Here is an 8,894-nt window from a genome sequence, read left to right on the forward strand (position 1 = left end):
CATACATGTCGACACACACGTACCGACATACAGCAGACACACAGGGAATGCTCCTAACGAAGACAGGACCCACTAGCCCTTTGGGGAGACAGAGGGAGAGTTTGCCAGCACACACCAAAAGCGCTATATATATATCAGGGATAGCCTTATAATAAGTGCTCCCTTATAGCTGCTTTGTTATATCAAAATATCGCCATAAATTTGCCCCCCCCTCTCTGTTTTACCCTGTTTCTGTAGTGCAGTGCAGGGGAGAGACTTGGGAGCCGTCCTGACCAGCGGAGCTGTGAGAGGAAATGGCGCCGTGTGCTGAGGAGATAGGCCCCGCCCCTTTTCTGGCGGGCTCGTCTCCCGCTATTTAGAAAAATCAGGCAGGGGTTAAATATCTCCATATAGCCTCTAGGGGCTATATGTGAGGTATTTTTAGCCTTTATAGGTATTCATTTGCCTCCCAGGGCGCCCCCCTCCCAGCGCCCTGCACCCTCAGTGACTGCCGTGTGAAGTGTGCTGAGAGGAAAATGGCGCACAGCTGCAGTGCTGTGCGCTACCTTTAGAAGACTGCAGGAGTCTTCAGCCGCCGATTCTGGACCTCTTCTGACTTCAGCATCTGCAAGGGGGGCGGCGGCGCGGCTCCGGTGACCATCCAGGCTGTACCTGTGATCGTCCCTCTGGAGCTTGATGTCCAGTAGCCAAGAAGCCAATCCATCCTGCACGCAGGTGAGTTGACTCCTTCTCCCCTCAGTCCCTCGCTGCAGTGATCCTGTTGCCAGCAGGAATCACTGTAAAATAAAAAACCTAGCTAAACTTTTTCTAAGCAGCTCTTTAGGAGAGCCACCTAGATTGCACCCTTCTCGGCCGGGCACAAAAATCTAACTGGAGTCTGGAGGAGGGTCATAGGGGGAGGAGCCAGTGCACACCACCTGATCTGAAAAAGCTTTACTTTTTGTGCCCTGTCTCCTGCGGAGCCGCTATTCCCCATGGTCCTTTCAGGAACCCCAGCATCCACTAGGACGATAGAGAAATATAATTAAAACAACCCTCATGCGTAAGTGAAGCCTATTAAAGGCTTTTATGAATCTAAGTAGAGCATAAGAAGCAGGGTACTGTTCATCATGTGCATTTGCATGATATTAAGGGCTCTCTGGGTATTATCCAGAACAACGCCCCCCCCCCCCCCCCCCTCCAACACAACTAACCCAACCTGTCTAAATTAGTAAAACTGTGGATCAGTGGATTTAATAAATTTGCTATCATTAATTTATTTACTATGCATACATTTTAAGTCCAAATTTAGAAGTACAATTGGGTGGTAATTTTCATTAAGGGTTGGGTCCTTCCCAGGTTTGGGAATCACTGACATCCGAGCCTCAAGCATCTCAGAAGGAAAGTAACTAGAGGTAGATTTCAATTCAAACACCAGATTGGAAATAAGTTATTCTCTAAGGCAATGTTAAAATTATTAGAAAACATCCAGGTACAAGTGTTTTCTCTTTTTTTTTTTTCAGAGACTCAACTGCAAGTTAAACTTTGGCTTCCAACCAATATGACTTAAGTGCAATAATGGTCAAGAGCTCCTTAGCTGGTTTGCTCTTGTAGCTCAAATAATTTGCAACTGTGGTAGAGCGTTGAGTGGCAGAATCGCCTAAAGGTTGTACAGGCATGCAAAATATTCTGTGATGGATTCGTCTATACTAAGGGAGCGGAAATGCTAGCCCTACTTCACTCTGTTTTGTAGAACTTGGTTTTAACAGTTGGTTACAGGCAACCACAAGGGACACTTGTATTAGAAGTGGGACATTGCCCTATGACATTTATCCTCAGATGTCTGAGTGCTTGTTCAGTAAATTACAGGAGCATGGGTATGAGCAGGTTCTTACCTACAAGTAATGCAAAGCACACCCCAGCCCCAACTGCAGCTGTGAATTTAAAGGGACAACGTAATTAATTAAGCAACACCAAGCTAATTGCCATTAAGTGCCTACAACTACTAGAGGCTGCATCGTTCATTAAGCTGAGACAGGATCATTCCAGTCCTCACCGTACTTGAATCAGATTGTGCTAAGCAAATACCTACTGAAGGTACAGAGAAATGCTACAGTTGCCATTCAGCAAATATATTATGTGAAGTGCCACTCTACTTGCTCTCTAAGTTATACATGCACCGATGCAAGCCTGGCCAGAAAAGATTCTATGTGACATTGGGGTTCGCCACAGGTTCTGTTCTCACTCTATGGGTGTTTTGGACACCCACGAGTGGGAATACCCCTTGGCCCCCTGCCGGCATTCTGGCGGTTGGGTTCCCAGCGTCTGCATGCTGCCCGCCGGGGTGATAACTACATCCCTGACATTGGGTGGCACAGTATTGTTTAAATTGCCAGTTGTTATATCTGTGAATCATGGAACCAATTTGCCCACAAATTCAGTGTTTCACATTTATTGTAGTTATGTCATTGTTGATATTCAAATTGTGTATTATTATTGCGAAATATCTTGTAAAAAGTAATATCATTTACTGTACGAGTTACAGAGCACAACAGAAATAGTATTAAGTATAGTCAGTATGGTAAGTCATGTGACATTTATTTGTGTGGTTCATAGACTAGTGAAGTATTAAAGTTACAGTTCCTAACAAAGCTGCTATTGAGATTTTATTATCAGTGATAATTGCACTGATGATACTGAAGTTACCGTTAGATGTGGTTGCAAGTGGCAACAGCCTAGGTAAAGTGTTTTATTGAGATGTTATATTGTATTTTTACCCTTAATATTAAGCAGGGGAACAGGCCCGGTGGGGTGTCAAAGTCAGAAAAATATCACGCTGCACATTGCCATATATGCACCTCGTGCGCGTGCCCGCTGCACGTGCATGAGCCCTCCCGTGCGTGCGTATACTCACGGTCGCGTGCACTCGCGGATGCGCATTTACGGTAGAGTTTGTGTTCGTCTAGCGGGCGACTCAATCGTAACATATTTTAGTCATATAATGTATTTTGTAGATTATGGTCCCTTTGATAGAATCTGAAAGTTTAGTTAATATAGCATGTTCAGGGACAGAGAGATTCCTCTTTGTTTGATACGAAGGGCCAGACAGGGGTTACACAGTGGTGTTTAGTATCCATCGGAAGAGAATATAATTAGCAATATTCCGGTGTTGGTTTGAAGCAGATTACTCGCTCGTGCGTATAGTTATGGACATAAGAAGTTTATGGACATTTACTATATTTGCACTTCATTATCCATGCGGCGGGAAACCCAGTTTCCCTCCCACCTGAGCAGTTTGAAATAGTCACAACCCACCTATATGAACCAACCTATGACCTTTTGTTATAATACAGAGACGGATTCCTGTGTCCAATGAACAATAAGAATGTAGGGACCATTGTATTGTACTATGTGTAAGTGTATATAAAGACAAGCCGACCTGGACCAACTCTCTACTCTCTTCTCAACGGTTCTCATCACTGATAATCGGGAGCTGGATATCCAGGAAGGCGCATGCGATTGTTCCCCTTGTGCGTAAGTTCTCTGCAACCATATTTATCTCCTATTTTGTTGTAAGCCATTCTCTCTCTCCTTCCCCCCCTTTAATGTAATTGTGTCTTTGTTGTATTTTAACGTGTAGTAACTCTGTTAGGTATTTTATGTTAGTTTGGTAGTGTATAACTTGTATTGTGTATTCTTTTGCGATTGAACGTTCATTCATTTCCTTAAAAGGCGTTAGACCCTTAGACCGGTATTTGAGTGTTTATTATATTGCTAAAGGGTTCTCAGAGCGTAAGAATCGCTCATACAGCTTTTAAACTAACAAGGTTACACTGTGTTGCATTCACACCTTATCACTGCACAAAGGTTTAACTCTGTGAGCGTCTGCGCCGCTCGTGATCTCCTCGTGGTCTCGAGCGTCCGCTATGCTGCTAGCGTATCATTACGTTAGTCGGCAGCCTATAGCGTGCTTGCCTTTACGCTTTAAGCCGTGAGCGAACGTGCCGCTCGTGCGTCTCGTCCACGGCTACGCGTTTGTACGCTACGTGCGTACTCTTACGGTATTCCATACGCCAATTGCGTACTGTGTTCATTAACCTTTTAGAGTGTTTAATATAGGATATATAATAGGCATTTACAATTGGGGACTCGCCCGCTCTTCACATATCTGCACTAGGTAATTTCAGCAGACATTATCGGTCAGCAAAAGGCGGGAGGTAATATTCCTCGCAGTGCTGACCAGATAAGCGTCTGCTTCGCTTAGTAAGGAGTGCTGAAGGAATCCGGAACCAAAAGGTAGGAACAGTACGTTACTGTCTTTTAAAACCTGTTTAGTTTCTGTTTTGCGAACGTACGCATAAGCACACACACACCTGTATTTCGTGTCTAGCATTATTTGTTCGTACCTCATTCTCCTGATTGCCACACACTAGTGATAACGTGTTGAGACATTTGTTGTTATTAATAGTTAAAGGATAAATATTTAAGGGAATAATTGTAAAAGGCACGCACACAATCTCGCCTAGAATACAAGGGAGATTTGAGTGGTGGTCAGTGAAGGATTACTGGTAAAGATCATTCACATTGATAAACGTGTAGTGTGTAACTGTGGACGTACTTGGTCTGCGTACACGTGTCCTTACAAGGGCAGGGCGTACGCAACGCAAGGGTTGACGCACGGAGCGTATATCACGCAACGGAGCGTACGGATACGCCCACATAATACAAACCGCACGATAGTATTGTTTTAATAGGCGATAAGGAAGTAACGCAAAAATAACACAAATCTATCTCAAATCCAAAAAGTTTAAAGTTAAAAGAAAAAGACTTTCTCTGTTGTAATTCTTCTGGGTTAGACTATTACTGAATGAAAGGAATTCTGTACAGAAATAAAAGTGTTTGAATGTAAGAGTGTGTATATATAAGATTTCTCTTTTATTACGGAAGTGGGAACCATAGGCCAGTAGAAAGAGGTACACCAGCGAGAGTGATATCGTGGGGTGGCTTGGGAGGCGTCCCTTGTTAGTCTCGACACATTTATGAGCAGTAGAGTCTGCTGTACATAACAGCACAGACCAGGAGGTCACAGGACCAGGAGGTTCAGGTACAGCAGACTAGAAGTAGAGAGCACAACCGAAGAGGGTTGGTGCTAGACCCATATAGGCCAAAGAAGCTCATTGCTGAAGGAATTCGCAGCCGAAATTTTCGATTCCACTGATCGTTCCGCACATAAGATTAGTTGCTTGTGTGCAGATACGATTGTACCGCATGTGATTGTGTGCATCAGCGTGTATTGAATTCAGAAGAACGCTGCTTGCACATTGTTAACGTGATTTGTGTTATTTTTTTTATTTTAAGGGAAGTAGCCTGATCACTCAGGGACATTCCAGCGACTGACACTTGCTGGGGAGGGTAAGACACTCCCACACGCCCGAGCAAGTAGACGTACTTAGGTGCCCTAGGTTGGGTACGGAACCTCTGGGAACTTTGGTCGCCGTATTGGCCAGCGTGGGCGGAGTTAAGTGGGCGGACCTCGTTGCAAAACCCCCACCGCAGCCTTACCCCGGACATCTTGGTTTTCTGTAAGGGTTGCCGAAGACCCTGATTTGAAGTCAGAGGTAGTGAAAGCAGCACCTGCAGAGATGGGGGCCATTTGTTCAGGTAAGGGGCGATCAACCCAGGTTCAGGTTGATTTGAAACCGATCAATCAGGTCGGCAAGGTCATGTGTGAGAAATCAGATCAAGATGGTCGTCACACAGAAATGTTATGCAATGAATGGGAAAGGATAACTGTGCATGACGGGGAAAAGTTTCCCCGGGTAGGTAGTTTTAACCCAGAAGTGTTACAGAATTTAAGGAGAAGAGTTTGCCTGATTAAATCTTCAAAAAGGCGTATTAGACATTATGATGATTTAAAATTGTGACAACAGGAAAGTGAAATGCAAAGAAATTTAACTTACATATCTGACTCTCACCTTGGGAAGAGAGACATGGCAATGGAGAGGATTATGGCTGCAGAGAATGGCGCAATGGTGTGCGATAAAAATGCACTTAGTAACTGTATTAAGAATGAAAGTAACAAATGTAATAATGTTTATAAAAATGAAAGTGAAAAAATTACAAATATTAACCTGTGCAAGTCGCACCCCATGTCAAACTTCCCTCAGGACTACAAGCAAGAAAGTGAGCCCAGCACGATGTCGGCACCTTTCCCAGCAGCCATCACACAAGACATCCAGGTGGACGCGACCAAATCGGTAAAGGCAGTAATCAAACCCCCTAACGGAGGGTCAGGTGAGGTCGTGTCCACAGGTACGTACGGTGTTATATATCACGCACAAACAAATGTACCCCATATTGTAAGACCAACACAAGGTGATGTAATTGAGTTTAGTCCTGTCAGGGTGATCACAGTCCCCAATGGGAAGACTGACGATCAGGGAATCATTCCCGTCAAGGACAGTGCAATGAGCCATCCCTGGTCCCGGACAGAATTGAGATCAATCATGTCTGAATTCCCTGATCCCAGGGAAGATTTAGTTGCATGTCAGAGGTTTATTAAAGAACTAGGAAACTCCACAGAACCCACCAACAAAGATTGGCGGACAGTGCTGAGGGCATGTTTGCCCTCCAGTGTTGACCCTGCGAAATTTATTGCTGATTGTAAATTAGACACAGAGGTACCTTGTACGGAGGAACACAATCAGGAATGTATTAAGCAGATCAACCGACAGTTAGAAGTATATTTCCCAGCCATTGTCAAGTGGAACAAAATCTTCTCCATAAGACAAAACGAAGGGGAAAGTACTTCTAATTATTTCCATCGGGCATTGCACGACATGACTATGTATACAGGTATAGAAAACATCGAAACAAGTGCACCGCACAGAGAAGTAGCAGTATCTGTGCTAATGGATGGTTTAAAGGAAGTGTTGAGAGCAAGGATACAGATCACCAATCCATGCTGGAAAGATAAATCAATAACTGCATTAAGGGACTCTGCCGTTGGGCATGAGCAAAGCATCATCAAGCACAGGGAAACAAAGAAGCCCCAGATCCCTGTGGGAAAGTTAAAGGTGAACAGCTGTTACAACTGTTTAAGGGAAGGTCATGTTGCACGAGATTGTAGGTCTAAAAACACACACAAGGTATATACACCCCCTAGACAACGACATGACCATAATAGTCAAAGAACCAGGGAAACACAGGAAGAACGGTTGATGGCGATGGGCATCCAAGCATTAGAGGAGACATCAAATCGACCGAAACCCCAGACCACTGGCACATGGAGGAAGCCAAGGGGTTGTTATCGTTGTAAAAGAGAAGGGCATTATGCCAGCAACTGCAACAGCCCACTTAAAGTCAGACCCCCTAGACATGAATATGAGCAAAGTTATGACACACCAAATTATAATCAGGGATCACATAGGAAGAATTTTGGGCCACACCCATGATATGTAGTCAGGAGAGGTGATAATTAGGACTGATGGTAAGCCTGAGGTAACAGTTAATAAATTGGGAGGTCATTCCCTGAAGACACAGGAATGACCGGGAAAAAAATTGTAATGTATCTGTAAAAATGTTTTTTTCTCTCCCCATCTCTGACGGTTATCGGTAGGACTCAAACATTACATAGCTACTTGGTCTTTGCAGAAGTCTACCAAACCCCAGCATGACCTACCCGCATCAATGTATCCTGGCCAGATACAAAGGGTGGAGTTTGGAAATGCTGGTGGGAGGGACTGCGCAAAGATACCATTGGACATGTAGGTGTGACAGCCTGATGATGAACGGAAGAACTGACAATGTTTTTTTTTTCTCTCCTGAAAAATGTTTGAAAAAATGTTTTTCTTCTTGTTGTTGTTTATTGTTGATTTATGTGATGCATACATATATGAACGGTTCTCTCTCTCTCGTTTTTTCTCTCTCTCTCTTCTTTCTCATGTTCTCATAACGTTACAGATGGTATGTCACACATCAGTTGGATAAATGGTAATGCAAGATTTATTCTCCTTACAGAAAGAGCATTGAGCTAGAAGAAATATTGTATCACCAGAATGTTTAGAAGACTGAGAGACAGCACCTTTGAGATGACAGCAGAACAAGAAGAACAACAAGACTAGAGAACTAATTATCGTAACAAGTTTCTCTCCCCCTCAAACTGTTTTTCTGTACCCCCATTACAAATCTCTCCTTTTCTCCTCCTGTAAGATGGACTTGCCCCAAGAGACTGTGATACGGATTTTCCTGTTGACCATGATGTTGACCAGAGCAGTCTGTTTCGGTGAGAGTACCAGTGAGGTCGAGAAAGGATCCAGAAAGGTTCTGATGACAGAGACAGAGGCGTAAATTTCCAATAGAAGCACAATCACAGAGCAAAGGCGAGTACCGGAAACGATCTAGCAGCCATGTTATTTGTAAACATTGTGAAGGATTGTTAGCTGAAAAGAACTGTATCTGTAGACACTGTGACAGTAGAGTTGAGGATGGGTGCATCAAGAAATGTCAGTCCAGTTTTAATATCCACATGGACCGGCATCCATTGAGTGACTATCACTCCTTAGTGGGTAAAGTGTTAAATCAGACAGATTGTTGGGTATGCTCTCAAGTACCTCAAGGCCATAGAAAATCAGGGTTAGTACCATTCCCTCTAACTATAGGGGAGGTACTTGAGCTAAGTGGTGGGAGGCCGGTGGACAGGAGGTTTAATATCTCCAGTCCTCCTAGTTTGGAGCTCCACCAATATCATGTGGATAGATCCCTAGTATGTTTTAACATTTCCAATCCCCGAAAGCCGGGAAATTGGGAAGTGTCATGGAATAACCAAACCATGACCTTTTCATACAGAGCCGATAGAATGCCTACAGATACAGAACTTATACGCCACATAGCCGGTAGTGGAAAATATTTCCGAT

This window comes from Pseudophryne corroboree, chromosome 7 (assembly GCF_028390025.1).
Source record: "Pseudophryne corroboree isolate aPseCor3 chromosome 7, aPseCor3.hap2, whole genome shotgun sequence".
Lineage (NCBI taxonomy): Eukaryota > Metazoa > Chordata > Amphibia > Anura > Myobatrachidae > Pseudophryne > Pseudophryne corroboree.